The following is an 18,078-nucleotide window of genomic DNA, read 5'->3' as shown; positions in this document are numbered from 1 at the left end:
CAAAATTGCATATGGCAAGTTAACGTGTACATAAAACGCACACATTAGCAAAATAACATATACAAATATGCTATAGAAAGGGAAATTGTTTTGCAAAAATGGTGTATATTCAGGAAAATTGCATACAAGTGTGCATGTACTATACAGTGGTCCATCACCACTCTGCTTTTATTGGCTCTTTTCCAATATTCTAAAGGAACTGGGGGAGTGAGATTGCTCTGAGAAAGCAGTGTGATGATGGGATGGGGAAGAAGCAAGTGAGAGTACATTAATATGACAGTTTTAGTCCACTAGTGATGGACAGAAGGGAAAGAGAGGGAAGGAACTGGCTGAGAATGAAGAAGCCATTTGGAGGAATGAAATGGAATATGGGAGGGAGGTGTTCCATCACAATTCTGGGTTTGCATGAAGTCAGGATAGCGTAGGAGAGCAAAAGACAGCAGGCCGTGGCATGTCAGCAAGAAGGAAGTAGCCCTGACTGGTTTTAAACAGCAGGAGAGGTTTGAGTAAAGTTGGGGTGGAAAACATTGAGAGGATGAAAGTGGTGATTTAAACGAAGGAGAGAGGTCTGAAGAGGATCCCTGAGGGTTTAAAAATGATAATAATAACCAGAAATAGCAGAGATATAACACAGAAAGTAGCACCAAAAAGCTAACACAGCTCTTCCCAATTTCCTTTTCACTGTACTCAAACCTTGCATTGAACCCCTTTTATTTCTGTCTTGCTGTACTCAAACCTCTGTCATTGGTGAAAACCTCCACTTTCCCCCCTCTCTTCATTTCTCCTCTGTCACTCACCTTTCTCTCTCCTCCATTCACCAGCTACCTCGTGTGGGAGATAAAGGACATATGAGAGGTAATGGTAGTGGCACACTTCCGCTTCTCTTCTCCCTTATTTAAAAATACTGTTTTGTTTTTAATTTATTTTTTTAAAAAAATTTATTATTAAAATAATTCAGCATTAATACACACATATTGCGAATATACAAGCATACAAACATACATTTCATACAATCCTTAAAAATGTTCAAACATACCTACACTCAATCCCACAGATAATTCCTTTTCCCATCACCATCCACCACCCCTCACCCCACCTTTGTGTTAGGCTTCCAATCTACTCAATAGCAATTTCTTTCCACTTCTATTGCTTTCTTTCACACACCTTTAACCTAATTTCATGCTTCTTTTTGTATTACACATTGTTATCCATCTTATTTAGTATTTCAGTATTTAAAATGGAACTTGTTTATTCTAATAGGAGTTCTGATTTTTCAATATGATTTTGCAAGTATCCTTTAAACACTTTCCAGTCCCTGTCTATCTTCTCTTTTGAGATCCTTCCAATTTCTCACATTGTTTTGGATATATTGTAATACTCCGATAATTTGGCAAGCCACTTTTGTTGGTATAATACCACTTTTCCAATTTGTCACAATCAATAGCCTTGTGGCTACTGTTGCGTATAAATATAATGTATTGTCTTCTTCCTTTAGACTTCCTGGTACTATTCCCAATAGAAAACCTTCTGGTGTTTTTCTAAATGAATATCTGAACATATTTTTTCATTTCGTTATATATTGTTTCCCAAAATTGTTTGATGTTTAAACAATTCCACCATATATGCATCATAGTAACTTTTCCAGTGTTGCATCGCCAGCAGACATTGCTACAATTTTTATTCATTTTTGCTATTCTTTCAGGTTTTAAATACCATCTATGTTGTATTTTGAGGTAATTTTCTTTCAATATATAACACATAGTGAATTTCATATCTTCTTTCCACAATAAAAATACTGTTAAAGCAATTGGGACCAAGCATTACTTGTGGCAACTTTCTAAAGAGATTTAAAAGAGAGAAAGATGGCCCACTGGTGCTCTGGAAAGGACCTCTAAGAAACACTTCAGCTCCCAATGACTCCAACCCTGAAAATTCAAATTGGCCTCCTTAATTTGCCATCTGTGCACTGGAGAAGAAAATTGGGGCAGGACCTTTAAGCCAACCATGCTGGGTTTTTTTAAATGAATATTTATTGCTATTTTAAACAAATATATCAGGAACTTTAAAGTCTTTTTACTTGTTATTTTAAAATGAATATTTTATAGCATTTTATGTACATATTTTTCGCCCCATAGGACTCACCGGCCAATAGGACGCATCAAGTTTTTTTGGGGGGAAATAAAGAAAAAAAATTTTATTTCCCCCCCCCCGGCGCTTGTGGGGCCGGCAGCGGGGAGAAGCGCTCTTCTCCCCACAGTTCGCCTTCAGATCAGGTCCGGGGACAGCAGGAAGATGCGCTGCGCCTCCCAGCTGTCCCCGGAGCTTGCGGGGCAGGCAGCGGGGAGAAGCGCTCTTCTCCCCGCCGCCCGCCTTCAGATCAGGTCCGGGGACAGCAGGAAGACGTGCTGCGCCTCCCAGCTGTCCCCGGAGCTTCGGGGCAGGCAGCGGGGAGAAGCGCTCTTCTCCCTGCCGCCGCCTTCAGATCAGGTCTGGGGACAGCAGGAAGACGCAGCGCGCACCAACCCCTCTCGCTCTCCAGGCTTCAGTGAAAGCCTGCATTCGCCCCATAGGACGCACACACATTTCCCCTTCATTTTTGGAGGGGAAAAAGTGCGTCCTATAGGGCGAAAAATACGGTATCTTATTAAGTCATATATACTTCTTGTGATATAAACTAATATTGATTTTATTGTTCAAGAGACTGCTCTTATTGCAATTTTTTAATGAATATATTATACCATTTCCATAAGCTGCATTGATTTTATTAAATTAAGTGGTATGAAAATCTGGCTATGTAAAACAAAATGCTTGAAGTAAACTCTGGTAAGAGTGCACATATGCTAAAGATGGAGGACTCAATATATATCCAGTCTCTGTCACACTTGCATGTGTCACCCCCAACCATAGCTGTCGACTTTTCCCTTTTTTAAAGGGAAAATCCTATTCGGAATAATAGAATTTCCCTTTAAAAAAGGGAAATGTTGACAGCTATGCGGCCCCAACTCCATTTTGTACCTTTGAATCACAAAGTTATTCATTTTTAAAATAGGCATGAAAATGCTCGTGCAAATTTTGTTGAATGGCACAAATAAATATTGTCTTAAATCTATGCATAAAGGCTAATGACAGAAAGTTGTCTCAAATATTGGCTTGTCTTTTTCATATATTGCAGCTTCTACCATTCTCCTATGGTTCCTTTTGGGATGGGGGGTATGAGAGCCCGTGTGGTTTAGTGGTTAAGAGCGGTGGACTCGTAATCTGGTGAACCGGGTTCGCTTCCCTGCTCCTTCACGTGCAGCTGCTGGGTGACCTTGGGCTAGTCACACTTCTTTGAAGTCTCTCAGCCCCACTCACCTCACAGAGTGTTTGTTGTGGGGGAGGAAGGGAAAGGAGAATGTGAGCCGCTTTGAGACTCCTTAAAGGGAGTGAAAGGCGGGATATCAAATCCAAACTCTTCTTCTTCTTCTTCATGATTTCTGAGCTATATAGTAGCAGTTGCTTTTATTCTAATCAAGGAGAGGATTGGCTTCTTCTTTCCGAAAGAAACCACCACCACCTAAATATCAGGCCATCGAGAAATACAGGCAATCTTTCAAACCTCACATCCCTTTGGCCTCCTTTTATCTTCCTTCTTTGAAGTCCCTGAGAGTGGGAATGTCAAAGCAAGTCAGCTATAGACAAGAACAGACAATAGCCGCCTCCTCCTCCTCCTCCTCCTCCTCCTCCTCCTCCTCCTCCTCCAAGTTTTACAAGTTGGTCTGTGGGTTGCGTGGAGGAATTAAAGATCTGGCCAGTAGGCCACATCCAGTTCCCCACTCCTCATATAAACTGTGGTAGATCTGTGCCTGTGGAATGAACTCCCCTCAGAGGTGCATCATTTTTCACTGCTATTGTTCCTTCTTGTTGAAATCCACAGGAGTAGAGGATACTGGTTGGCTACCATGTGAACAGGATCATGGGCTATATTGGCCTTTTGTTTGGTCCAGCAGGACTCACATGTTCACTTTGGAAAGCGACATAATGCACTGTGGGCAGTATGTGTCTTAGTTTGTTCTTGATGCTGTTTCATTTTAATGAGGGTAGTGTTATGAGGTATCGCCGTATTGTTGCTTTTTTGTGAATTTTATACCATTGCAGTGGTTCTAACATGAATGTGCACCATGTATTGGTGCATTTGGAGAAACAGTGGGCTATAGACATGTGAAATAAATAAGCCATGGAAGAGAGTATAAAAGGCTTTCTTATCGACAGTAATACCATAAGAAACTCTATTAATTTTGACTTGGGAAAGGGAGTTGGGGGACGGAAGGACTGGTATTTGTTGTAGAAGTAGAAACCATGCACTTTTTTCCACCGTGTGTACAGTGGCACCTCGGGTTAAGTACTTAATTCATTCCAGAGGTCCGCTCTTAACCTGAAACTGTTCTTAACCTGAAGCACCACTTTAGCTAATGGGGCCTTCTGCTGCTGCCGCACCACCGGAGCATGATTTCTGTTCTCATCCTGAAGCAAAGTTCTTAACCTGAAGCACTATTTCTGGGTTAGCAGAGTCTGTAACCTGAAGCGTATGTGTCAGGGCTGCCTCAAGTCTCAGCTCACAAAAGACCAACGCCTTTCTTTTCTTATATACAAAAGTGTTTATTGCAGTTCATTGTTTGCTTCAGATCCGAGGCGCGCAGCCCTACGTCTGTTAGGCTTAGACCGCTGAAGTCCCTTCTGAATCCGTCCCTCCCCTGCACCAGTTTAAGAGGCTTGCGCTGCTCCACCTCTTTCTCTCTTTCCTTTTCCGCAGGGTCTTTCTGCCCGCTGGGGTTTCGCCCCTCCTGGATTCCTCCGACGCGGAATCAGACAGCTCTTGCCCCCTCCTGCGGGCTTTGGGACCTGGCCCCTCCTCCGGGCTCCCTGTACTTCCGCGCGCCTCTACATTTGAACTTGGCGCGCGCGCCCAACCTCTAACTTTCCTTTTGACAGCTACGCTACTCCCTTCACTACTCCCCTCCCCTTCCGGGAGGGTGGCTTGCTCCGACCTCCCTCCTTTCTCTACTGCCGGAGCCGCCTCCCCTGATACACTGGAACCTCCACCCCCTTCGCTGCACTCTGGCGGGGAGGCTGGTCCTGACGCCCAGCTGCCACTTTGGGATCCCCCGCTGGCCCCCTGCTCCTGACACGTCCCCCCTGGGGCTCCCCTGGCCTTGACCACCGGCGCCCCCTTCTGGGAATCCTCTGATTCACTGGAAAGACTCATGGAATCTCTAGAGTCATTGTCATCCTCTTCCTCGCTGTCCTGGGATTCATCCCCATCGCTCTCCATCTCCTGCCTACCCTGTGCCTCTGTCCCTGAACCCCTGACAGTATGTAACCTGAAGCGTATGTAACCTGAGGTACCACTGTATAAGCCAAAATAGGTGCTCTAAGTGTTGGCCTCATTCAAGTGATAGTTCACAAATTAAAAGGGGGAAGTGATGTGAATCAAGCTTACACCATGGGAGTTGTGGCTCATGCAAAGCCTTATGCACATGGACATGATTTGGCGCATGCCTCTTACCCATACCATTGGGTGCAAGCAGCTTGGGGAAGGCGGAGATACATCAGCAGGAGACACAAGGAGACAAGGATTTCGCTGAACATTGGATTGTGCCCATGGTGTGGAGCCAGAGTTGAGCTCCATTTCCTGGTGCATTTTGCTGCCTGGTGCAGAGGACAAGATGGCACCTCTCTGTCAATCCAATATACAAAAGTCAACCAGTTTGGCAGTATTACTTCAGCACTGAGCATGGGACAGCATCCTTCACTAGATCTGAGGGCAGCAGACTAGAGGGTGGGACGCAAGGCAGGCCATGTAGCTCACAGCTCTGTCCACTCCCCACCCTTCAGCACTTGCTGCCTGGGGCCACTGCCTCTGTCTCATCATTGGGCTGGCCCTGGTTAGAATGAAAATCCATGGCCAACTGACTGTGAACCAGGATTAGGACATAGGACTGCGAATGGCTTGATGCAACCTCCAATTTCTGGCACCCTGTCCTCCTTCACCAGCATAAACATTTAAATAAAAAGAAAAAGAGTGCCATTAGGAGAGGATTTTCCATTCTGTTTTCAGAATTGTTGTTCATTTATTTCTTTACTGTGCTTTGCAATGCCTCCCAGTTAAACTGGACCTTCAATATCTGCAAACACTGAAATGACTATATTTGAACTGTAATGAATATGTTTAGATACTGCGCAAAAGCCAAGCAATGCTGATATCTCAATCTAGCTCTGCAAACAGGTTTGTTTGGTTGCCTGCATTTATATTATCTCTTAGGTAACCAAGGTTTTTAAGTGTGTGCCCGAGTTTAAAGAGAAAAACTGAGATAAAGTGGAAAATAGCCAAGAACATACACAATTTTGTCTACAGCAAAAGGGAGCAATTCATCACCACATATGGCTTCAAGTCCGCCTCACACATCCAAGTATGGAGCTGGGGGCAGGGAGGGAGTAATTAACACATTTTCACATTTTGCAATTAATATTGTGCCATTGAAATTTGACCTCCAAACTGATTTGAGTTTTGGAATCAAAATGCCACATCAAAAATCTTATTGTTAAAAAAAACCTCTGTTGGTTAACTGGATACAAAACTTACTAAACACTATTGCAGAACAGGGTGCCAGCTGCTGTCAAAGGCTCATAGCTGTTGCATGGCAGCTCCCATCAACTGCTGATTGCTGCAAATAATGATACTTTCAGGCCTTGCCTTCCGCATGCCAACTATTGCATCACTGTCTGCTACTGCAATATTGTTGCATGCTAAATATAATTGTTCAGTCAGATGAGGGCTTCAAAGACTTTAAGGGCAGAGACCCTGAAATTTCCCAGGGACAGTCTCCAGTAGAGAATTCTGTAGAGTAGCCCTAACAAGCAGTGCAGCCCATATCACCGGTCCATAGTCTGATGCTTTGGATGTAGAAGGTCTTTGGTTCAGGGTCTAAGCAGGGCCAGAAAAGACTCTTTGTCTGAATCCCTGAAGAGCCACTGCCCTGAACTACCTACAACCACACAAAGCTTTCCTCCTCTACCCTGTCATATATTAGAAGCTACAGGACACATTTCAAACCTACCAGAGAGCACTTCTGAATATTAGAATGTAGCTAAAGGTGGAGTTTCACCCACACTTAAACCTGCAGGAGTATATAGAAACTCCAGTCAGCAAAGTGGGACACGGGTGGCGCTGTGATTTAAACCACTGTGCTGCTTGGACTTGCCGATCGGAAGGTCGGCGGTTCAAGGCCCTGTGACGGGGTGAGCTCCTGTTGTTCGGTCCCAGCTCCTGCCAACCTAGCAATTCAAAAGCACACAGTGCAACTAGATAAATAGGTACCACTCTGGCGGGAAGGTAAACAGCGTTTCCGTGCACTGCTCTGGCTTCGCCAGAAGCGGCTTAGTCATGCTGGCCACATGACCCAGAAAAACTGTCTGCGGAAGCGGACAAATGCTGGTTCCCTCAGCCTGTAAAGCGAGATGAGTGCCTCAACCCCAGAGTCATTCACGACTGGACTTAACTGTCAGGGGTCCCTTTACCTTTACCAGCCAGCAACAGCTCAGTGCTGGAGCAACACTCCTATGTAATCCCACATTTTGCTGTACAGGGAACTCTCCATGGTCCTGACCACCAGCTAATACTCAAAGGTTCCAGCCTGGAACAGAAAAATGATACATCACCAGCAGAATGCACGTTTTCAGCCACCAAAGACAATTTCATCATTAAGTTAGCAGAGTGAAATATTATTTTGATTTTGAAGAAACTGGTGGCTTAGCTGCCACAACACCACCAAAGCCCCAATAAATCCACCTGCCAGCTCATCCTGTTATAAGAAGAATCCCAAATCACCTGCTGCAATCAAATTGCAGCTCGAACAGAATCATTCAGTTGGGCTCATTATGGCAAGCTTTCCTTTTGGCCCAGATTAGCCATAGTGGCAAATACATCGGCCAACAGAGTGGCCAAGAATCCCTCCCTCGGCTATGTAGGTATTTTGATGAAAAAGCTGCTGCCTGCATTTCTGAATGAGGGGTGCAGAGGCAGCAAAGGAGCTCATTAGCTGGGTGACATCCCCTGCATTTCAATAGGCACCATCAAGAGCCTTTAGATCTCTCTGGGCTGTTGGGTGAATCAATGGGAAAGGGAGGAAATAAGCAACAGACTATTAAACAGCAAGGCAATCATACCCTCCTGGTCAACCCGAAGCCATTTAATGTGCTTTTGTTATGAATGATGATACTCAATTTCTAATGGTCAGGGATGCTGGCAACATTCAGAAAGGAAACTGCCCCACATTTGCAAAATGTTTTCTTGCTTGAATGAGGAGGAACTCCAGGGAAGACGGAGTCACATTTTGGATTTTTGAGAGGTCCTGACTCAGCCCTCCCCTGCTCCACAGCCTCTGTACAATAAAACAACAGTAGAAACACACATGCACATACACACACAGTTCGGGAAGTGAGCCAGAAGGGTTATTTCACACTAGTCATTATTATGCTGTTTGGCATATGTTTAGGGTTTGCACGAATTAATTCGCCACATACAACAGAACCTTGCATCAGGCCTCCCTGTTTTGCTGTGGTCGCAAGTCCTGTACAAGGGGAGAAAGCTGAATGACTTCCATCACTAACACTACAGTGGTACCTTGGTTCTCAAACTCAATCCGTTCTGAAAGTCCATACGACTTCCAAAACATTAGAAAACCAAGGCACAGCTTCTGATTGGCTGATAGGCACCGGAAACAATGCCGACAGCCAAAACAGACATTCCGCTTCCGAAAAATGTTCGCAAACTAGGAAAACTTGCTTCTGGGTTTGCGGCGTTCTGGAGCCGATTTGTTGGTCAACTAAGCCGTTCGGGAACCAAGGTACGGTACCACTGTATATTGAAGGATGGGGAACTTCAGGCCTGTGGGACAAAGGCAGCCCTCTGGGCCTCTCTATCAGCCCCCTTAGGACTCTCCGCAGGCCATACCGCTCCTCAGTTGGATTCCTCCCAAGGACACACTCCTCATCAGCCCTGCTTTGCACCTTCTGTGGATGTGCTTGCTTGACTGAAATATACCCTTGGACTCTGATAATGCTTCTGGGTTGAATGAATGGAGGAAAGCGGTGTGTGTGTGTGTGTGTGTGTGTGTGTGTGTGTAGAAACTAGTCTACTGTGCAATGGACACATTTATATTTGTTGCTCCATCAATTTGCCCAGTGGACTCACATGCATGTGGCCCTGAGAAGATTGCCCAAGAGGAAAAGTGTCCCTTAGGCTTGAAAAGGTTCCCCAGCCCTGCCCTATTGGACAGTTAGCAGATCAGCATTAACATATGTGTCCTAGTGCCTGGAGAAGATGATGGGCTGCAACTGTGTGGCTTGCTTATTTCCCTGCTCCTCACATTTTGTAAGCAATGTGCCATCTTATGGAAATTCGAAGCACTGCATTCCACTTCCAAAGCAATCGCTGGGTTGCCCGTGCCGTTAAAAACATACATCATTCCTCATTCCTGCGAGTTGTGTGGGAGGCTTAATGAGCTGAAATAATCATCAATTTTCCTGTGAAGTGAATTTAAACTGGGGAGAGTGGGGTGTGTGTGTGTTGCCAAGAAAAGGGTAGTGAAATTATATCTGAGCAGAAAATTAGGAGCCATTTAAGGGATGGGGGAAGCTAGGTACTTTGACATTTAGGACATTTACTGCATTTCTCCTCCTACACACCATGACCCATTTTAGATCAGGTACCAGAAAAAGGACCCATACAGGCCTCAGGCCTCACTTGCTACAACAACTTCTGGAACCTCATCTCCTCCTTCCTACCTCATACATCTCACTGGAATGAAGGACAGTAGCAGAGTTGACTCCAGATCACATGGTGGCAGAAGGAACTGAGGGTTTGGGTTCTGGGAGCCAAGGGAATGATGTATTCATACATGGCTATGGGTGGAAATGGGCAAATACGTCCATTTCATTTATACAGGCAATTCCCAATTTGCACGTGGGAAGTTCTTGGCACATGTGACCACAAACCTGGAAGTGGCATGAAAAGGGGCAAAAACGACCCCGAAAGAGTGCGAAAATGTCAAACGTGTCATGAAAATAGCATCCAGCAATCCCACAAGCCTTTAAAAGTGCAATCCCAGGAGCCTTTTCACCAACCTGGAGTTCGGAGGGTTTTTGTTTTTTTAAGGGTTTCCTGAGGATGTTTGCAGGGTCTTTTCAGTGGTTTCCCCAATATACGTGATTTCACTTAAATGTGTAGTGCCTCGGAATGTAACCCCCCACCTAAATGGGGAGCTACCTGTACTCAGGTTCTGGTTCAATTAAGAACTGACTTATGGGACAATCCTATGGCAAAATCCTCTAGAATGAGAAACTCAGAATGCAGCAGATTTCTGACTCAGCCATTTCATTCCCAGTTCAGCGTCACGTCCCCCAACCCCAACTCAGCTGAAGATATGCCAGAGCAACTTGCTCATGTTAGCTCAGCCAGGGCTAAAGCAGCCATTTTAAAGGCTTGTTTTCTCTTTGCCAGGCTTAGGTAGAAGAGCTGCAGCAGCCCTGCCTCTGGACAGGGTTCGGATCTGGTGTAATTTTATGCCTGTTTAATTTACACTAGATTGCTTTACGCCAGCTTATTGGACACAGGATTGCTCCCTTAGCCACAAGGAATAAGGGCTGCAAGCAAGAATACATTGTGCAGGGCAAATGGCTATGATTGATTTCCAAAGTGTGAAGACGAACAGCAGGTAGTTGGCAAAATACTGAGTTTCTAGTACACAGGTGATGGGTCTCTTAACGTCTATTATCAAAATGCAGGAATGGTGACGAATAAAGCATGAAACAACATGATATTTCCAGGCCCTGCTTATGAAATATTTATGGTCTGCAGGAAAGAAACTCTCTCTCTCTCTCTCTCTCTCTCACACACACACCCCGCTCACTGTAAAGGCATTTGCTTAAAAGAGAACGTGGTTTTCTTATTCTGCTTTTAATTGAATTGCAAAGGAGAGTTTAACGGGTGCTTTAAAAAATGTGCCAACTCTCCTGTGCAGGGGTGTGTGTGATTTCTGTCAGGACCACAGTGTGAGAGGAAAGCACAACATCCTCTTTCCCGTGTGTCATGGCCTGAATTCTGATCGCACATGGGTCAACTATGTGTTTGGTATAATACCTAGTCTTTCTTTGAACATGGTGAATCTTGCATACAATGAAATGGTTAAAGTCTTGCCCCTATCTTGATTTAATGTAACCTACGGTCTGGCCATGAACACACCAAAACTGTACAAATGCTTGAATGTGGGGTGAGGGAGAGGAAAGAGAAGAATCAAAAAGTACTCTCAGAATCCAAACTAGGGAGAAACATACAGAGTCAAGAGAGAGATGCAGGAACAAAGGAAGCTGACTTAGTAAAAGGTAAAGGGACCCCTGACCATTAGGTCCAGTTGTGGCCGACTCTGGGGTTGCGGCGCTCATCTCGCTTTATTGGCCGAGGGAGCCGGCGTACAGCTTCCGGGTCATGTGGCCAGCATGACTAAGCCGCTTCTGGCGAACCAGAGCAGTGCACGGAAACGCCGTTGACCTTCCCACCTGAGTGGTACCTATTTATCTACTTGCACTTTGATGTGCTTTCGAACTGCTAGGTTGGCAGGAGCAGGGACCAAGCAACGGGAGCTCACCCCGTCACAGGGATTCGAACCGCCAACCTTCTGATACCAAGTCCTAGGCTCTGTGGTTTAACCCACAGCGCCACCTGCGTCCCGAAGCTGACTTATTCCGAGTCAAATGATTGCTCCATCTATCTCAGCATTTCCTACTCTGTCTGGCAGCAGCTCTCCGGGGCTTCAGGCAGACGTCTCTCTCAGCTGTATCTGGAGATGTCAAGGATGGATCGTGCAGCCTTCTGCATAAAAAGCAGATGCCATAGCACTAAGTTATGGGCTGAGAAGCAGGAAGAAGAATCAGAGGCTTAAAAAAAATAGCATTAAGAACCAGAGCTGAATGGAGCTTTCATTTCTTCCACACAAATATCCTCTCTGGGTTTCCTCAAGCTTTCATAATTTCAACAGCATAAAATTTAGGGCAGATAGGGGGGAAATCATTTTGTTACTGCTGTAGTTAAACTATTGGGCACATGAAATCCTCATCTACTTTGTCTTCTGTAAATTGGGATCTACCTTCTACTCACCCCTGTTCAAGACTGCTTGGGGTGGCCAAATGTCTTAGCTTGGCCCTGTTCTTAAAAATTTGGCATGTTTTCCAGGCACTTCTGTATTTTATATTGCACGATCAGCTCCAAATTATGGTAGGGGGAAAGCCTGTGTCTCTTGTTGGACCCCTCTACTTCAGAATCTGCGTAATTGTATTTATATTGAGTCGCATGGAGTACCCTTTAAGTCCTTCAGCATTACACAGAACCCAAGATGCCATTTTAAACTTCGCTTTGAATAAGCCTCTGCTCCAGGTTAAGGGTAATGTGCATGCCTTGTGGCATTTTATTTCAACATAATAGTTCTTCCTTGTACTTGTCATGTTTGGACAGCACATCTTCTCTCACTCAGGTAATATATTTTGTGTGCTTGATCCCATTTCATGTTTGTGTAGCTTGTCAACTTTTCCCAAGTAGGGCACAAAGAAAAGTTTTACACAGCTGAAACTCTCCTTCCTGGGCAGGTTTCTTCTTATTTCTTGAGAAGAGTCTAAAGCTGGGGCTGATAGGAGTTGTAGTCCAGCAACAACTGGAGGGTGCCTTAATCTCAGGCATGAGATTATTGTTTGTCACATATCTGTTTACATTCCAGCACAGTATGCTGGGAACTTCCGTTTGTGTATAGAATCATAGAGTTGGAAGAGACCACAAGGGCCATCGAGTCCAACCCCCTGCCAAGCAGGAAACACCATCAGAGCACTCCTGACATATGGTTGTCAAGCCTCTGCTTAAAGACCTCCAAAGAAGGAGACTCCACCACACTCCTTGGCAGCAAATTCCACTGTCGAATGGCTCTTACTGTCTGGAAGTTCTTCCTAATGTTTAGGTGGAATCTTCTTTCTTGTAGTTTGGAACCATTGCTCCGTGTCTGCTTCTCTGGAGCAGCAGAAAACAACCTTTCTCCCTCCTCTATGTGACATCCTTTTATATATTTGAACATGGCTATCATAACACCCCTTAACCTCCTCTTCTCCAGGCTAAACATGCCCAGCTCCCTTAGCCGTTCCTCATAAGGCATCGTTTCCAGGCCTTTGACCATTTTGGTTGCCCTCCTCTGGACACGTTCCAGTTTGTCAGTGTCCTTCTTGAACTGTGGTGCCCAGAACTGGACACAGCTTTTGCTGTTCTCTCTGAGACGACATGAGAGAGAGAGAGAGAGAGACGACATGTTTCTTTGTTCTGATTTATGTTTAATAGATCTGTAGCTGTAGCATGACTTCATACGCCTCACGCCTACTTCTGTGTGCGCAGTACACTCTGCTAATTGCATGCCCTGGCTTTTGAAGTTCGGGTCACTGATTTACGTTGGAGCATGGGCCAATGAATGGAGACGTCCAAGTTGGGCTTGCCAGCTGGCCTCCTGGCCCTCTGCATGTCTAAAGGTACATGGTGCACTTCTACAGGTCTGGCTTGGAGGATTCGTCCTGAATTATGGTAGGAAGATTGTTGTCCTGGCTGGGCTATTGCTATGTTCTATCTCCACTGTTGGAGGTAATGAAATCTACAACTCACTTCCTTGCATTGTTTTGCTTTGCTGTGTCAAGTATATATAAACATTTATTCAATTGCTTAAGGCACTAGAAGAATAACCTGGCTGGAGATTTATTATGATTGCTTCATGGGATGGGTAGTTGGTGACACTGAAGATCCACAGATGAGAATGAAGCCAGACTAAGCAGAAACTCACAACTGCAATAGGATATATTTATAATGGGTGGTCCAGTGCCAGCTTTGTGGTGTGTAATTGTTTCCCTGCAAAAAGGAAAAGGAAAAAAAAGGAGGAAGCTTATTTATTGGCTCTTACCATAAATTGAGTTTTCCCAGTCTGAAGTGTGTGTTCTGCAACAACAGAACAAGCTACATTAGTCTTTCATGCTTTAGTTCATAAGAACATAAGAACAGTCCCTCTGGATCAGGCAAAAATTCATAGAATCATAAAATTGTAGAGCTGAAAGGGACCCTGAGAGTCATATATCCAAACTGCTGCAATGCAGAGAACTGAAATAAAGCATCCATGACAGATGGCAATACAACTTGCCTCCAATAAAGGAGAGTCCCCCACCTTACCTCATCCGGCCCATATGGGACACTTTGTCAAAAGCCTTACTGAAATCATAATACACGATGCCCACAACATTCCCCTGATCCACCAAGCTTGAAAGAAATGAGATTCATCTGGTATGAATTGCTTTCGAGAAACCCGTGATGGGTCTTATTTTTCTAAGTTCTTAGAGACCAACTGTTGTCTCCTACCACTCCTCTGCATTCAGCCAGACCATGACAACATATAATGCTGCTACTCCTTCCTTCCTGTTTGGTCTACAGTGGTACCTCGGGTTACATACGCTTCAGGTTACAAACTCTGCTAACCCAGAAATATTACCTCGGGTTAAGAACTTTGCTTCAGGATGAGAACAGAAATCATGCTGTGCGGCATGGCGGCAGTGAGAGGCACCATTAGCTAAAGTGGTGCTTCAAGTTAAGAACAGTTTCAGGTTAAGAACGGACCTCCGGAATGAATTAAGTTCTTAACCCGAGGTACCACTGTATTTCCTTTGAACAGGCTACATTCCTCAGTTCCTACATTCCAGTCACAAGCCTCATCCCACCAGGTTTCAGTAATTTCTATTAGGTCATATTTGCCATCTGTATTAAGAACTCCAATTCATCTTGCTTGTTCCCCATACTCTGTGCATTAGTATAGAGACAACTGAAACAAGAGGCATTTCCTCCAGCTGCTGTCTTCTTGTAGTTTCCTGTCATGGCTTGGCTGTATACAGAGGAGTGCTAGTAGGCACATGCTGGGGAACCCCCAAGGAACCCCCCCCCCCCAAAAAAAAAGCAATAAGGGAACCTCTGGCCTTCTGCATGCAAAATAGATACTTTCCCACAAAGCCAAAAATAACTTCTGATATTGCGTTGGGGAATCTGATTAAAACAATCATTATGCCATTAGGTATGGCTGAGTCATTTAACATGCTTAAAACTACCATTGGCCATTGTATAAACCTGGGGGCAAGGTCTCTGTGACTGCTTCAGTATCTTCAATAACATATAGCCTGTTGCTATGGGAAGGTGCAAATTGGTTCTATCAACTATCCATTATACAGCCAAGTTATAAAATCCAAATTAATGTTCACTGTCAGCTCTGCCTATTAAGAAGAAATTACACACTCCTTGGGTTTTCTTTTATCTCAAATTTTTTGATTGCTGGAGTCCTCATCCTGTTAATGCATTATTGGTAGAATAATTTAAATCTTTAATGAAGAAGCCTTCAGTAGCACAGGCTTTAATCACTATGCCTCCCCCCTTAAATAAAATGTTAACTTTCCCCAATCAAATTCCTACATGTTCAAGGTGGCCAGGGACACTTTGAATTGGAAAGAGCCAAAACCAGCAGCTTGTTTTTGGTTCTGTAATAAATGAAAAACCTTAAAAGGCACACTGCTTTGCTTCTGGAATTGATCTTTGAATCTTTTTCAAGATCCTTGTGCAAGTTTAATAAGACATCTTGGGGAGAGCTCCATGTATCCTTTGCATCTACAGATTTAGGGTTCTATACTGTAGGTCACGAAGAGTCGGACACGTCTAAACGACTAAACAACAACACTGTAGGTCCAGGGACGCAGGTGGGTTACACCACAGAGCCTAGGGCTTGCCGATCAGAAGGTCGGCGGTTCGAATCCCTGCGATGGGGTGAGCTTCCGTTGCTCGGTCCCTGCTCCTGTCAACCTGGCAGTTCAAAAGCACGTCAAAGTGCAAGTAGATAAATAGGTACCGCTCCAGCGGGAAGGTAAACAGCGTTCCCATGCGCTGCTCTGGTTCGCCAGAAGCGGCTTAGTCATGCTGGCCACATGACCCGGAAGCTGTACGCCGGCTCCCTCGGCCAATAAAACGAGATGAGCGCCGCAACCCCAGAGTCGGTCATGACTGGACCTAATGGTCAGGGGTCCCTTTACCTTTACTTTACCTTTACTGTAGGTCCAGGAGAGATCTTGACCTGAGAGCTACTGCCAGTTGCGGTAAACCATAATGGTTTTTGGAAGCCATACTGGCCTTCATTACAAGCAGGCCTTCTCAATTGCTTTTCCAGATCTTTGATGACCCCTTCTGGGTTTCCTTCACCCTCTTGGCATGGTCATTGTTGTTGGGCTGCATGTCTAACACGGACATTTTGCATGTGTGCTGAAGGAACTGCACTGGTTGCTGATCAGTTACTGGCCCATGTTCAAGGTCTTGTTAACAGATAAAGCACTGAACAACTCAGAACCAGATTACAGATCAGGTCAGTGGCCCAGGCCCACCTCATCCAGCATCCTATTCTCCCAGTGGCCAACCAGATGCCTATGGAAGCCCGTAAGCAGGACCTGAGAACAACAGCAAGGCTCTTCACCTCCTGTTGGCTGCCATTTTGCTTCCCCACAATCCCCTGGAGTGACACTATGTGATGACATTGTTTCATGGGGGGGGCAGGGGAGGAGGAGGAGATGGTAGCCAGCAAAAATAGCAAGGAGGTAGGAGTACAGAGACTCCTTTTGTCCCCACCTTTTGAAAACATAAGTAGGGGTTGTGAAATGTGAAAGGACAGGGAATCGGGTAGTCTTGAAAGGAGATAATTTCTGAGCACTAAAGGCCTGGATAGTGTACTTTGAGCTGATTTTGGTCAACAGAGAACACTAAAACAATGGCCTCTAATTTGTGTTACTCTGATGTTAAAGCTTTTAGATATCCCAAAGTAAGACTGTTGGTGAGTTGTCAGAAAATGTTCTCTGAGTGAACAAAAATTATTGTTCACACAGAAATTTCTTTGAACAGAACATTATGCATTTTTAAATATTACCATAAATGTGCATAAATCTTAAGGGAGGACAAGACCTATCCTTTTCTGAGATTTAAGCTTAGCCTTTTTTCTTCTCCAATTTTTGGCCCGTATCTAATTTTTAGTTTCTTTCTCTTCATTTTCTCTTCATTTTGTTGGACTATTTTCATGATGCAATGGAATTAAAAGTGATGTGTGCTTCCTGTTGCATGCTGTTCCATCCTGTTGGAGACAATTTGTGCATACTTCTTTTTTTAAAAAAGGGGGGGCTTTTCAGTTCTCCTCAATGCATTCACCAGTAAAATCTGTGTTTCATATGCGTATTTTAAACAGGAAATGCATAGTTTTGTGTGCACTTCTTGCATGCCAGCAATGGATGGCAAAATCTGGAGAAATGAGCAATCCAACCAGGAGTTGTGTCTCAATCTACCAGCAAGTCTGGGTTGGTACAATGTGAAAAGAAAAACAAACAAATTCTGTTCCTATCTCTTAAGACTTAAGTGGAGGAACAATCCACATAGAGTGAGGTGGTAAACATTGGGATACCTTTGCAGAACATCATGAAATTTTACTGCCGCCTTTTGAGAAACTTGGGAGGGGAGTGTAAATATTATTTATCCAACTGTAGTTTACTGTAAGGTGATTACGATTTCATCAGTCTCCATCTTCTTTCTGCACTTCTAGCTGGAGGGGGAAATCTGTTCCATCAGAGTCTATTCTTCCCTGGCTCCTGGCTTTTCCTCTCAGAACTTGATTAGTAATTTTTATTTTCCCAGATGTGCCTTTGTTTCCCATATGCGTGTTCTGCCCAGAGCAATTTTGTCTAGATGCTTATTTTTAGTTTGCATGCTTGGTGTTTGAGATGGATGTAGCCGTGGTGATCGGCTGTGATTTTAGAGCAGTTTCAATGGATGAACGACGGTTGTGTTAGCCAATGTAAAAACAAAATTAAAAATTGTACCCCAAATTGATTGACATTTTCTGTCCAATTGAAGTAGGTCAGACTTAAGCTATGAAGCATATTGTGACAGATAGAGGGAAAACA

The 18,078-nt window shown here is 44.4% G+C and overlaps 1 protein-coding gene across 18 annotated transcripts in view; it reads left to right on the top strand.

Annotated features, from left to right (window-relative positions):
- DLG2 (discs large MAGUK scaffold protein 2) overlaps window positions 1-18,078 on the top strand; it is a gene marked incomplete at its 3' end in the record, with an annotated part of 818,053 nt that overhangs the window by 521,304 nt on the left and 278,671 nt on the right. The gene's annotated exons all lie outside the window — the stretch shown is intronic.

Source organism: Podarcis pityusensis (assembly GCF_964106645.2).
Source record: "Podarcis pityusensis genome assembly, chromosome: 4".
NCBI classification, from domain to species: domain Eukaryota; kingdom Metazoa; phylum Chordata; class Lepidosauria; order Squamata; family Lacertidae; genus Podarcis; species Podarcis pityusensis.
Note: the sequence above shows the minus strand (reverse complement) of the source record. Positions and strands in the feature narration are given on the sequence as shown.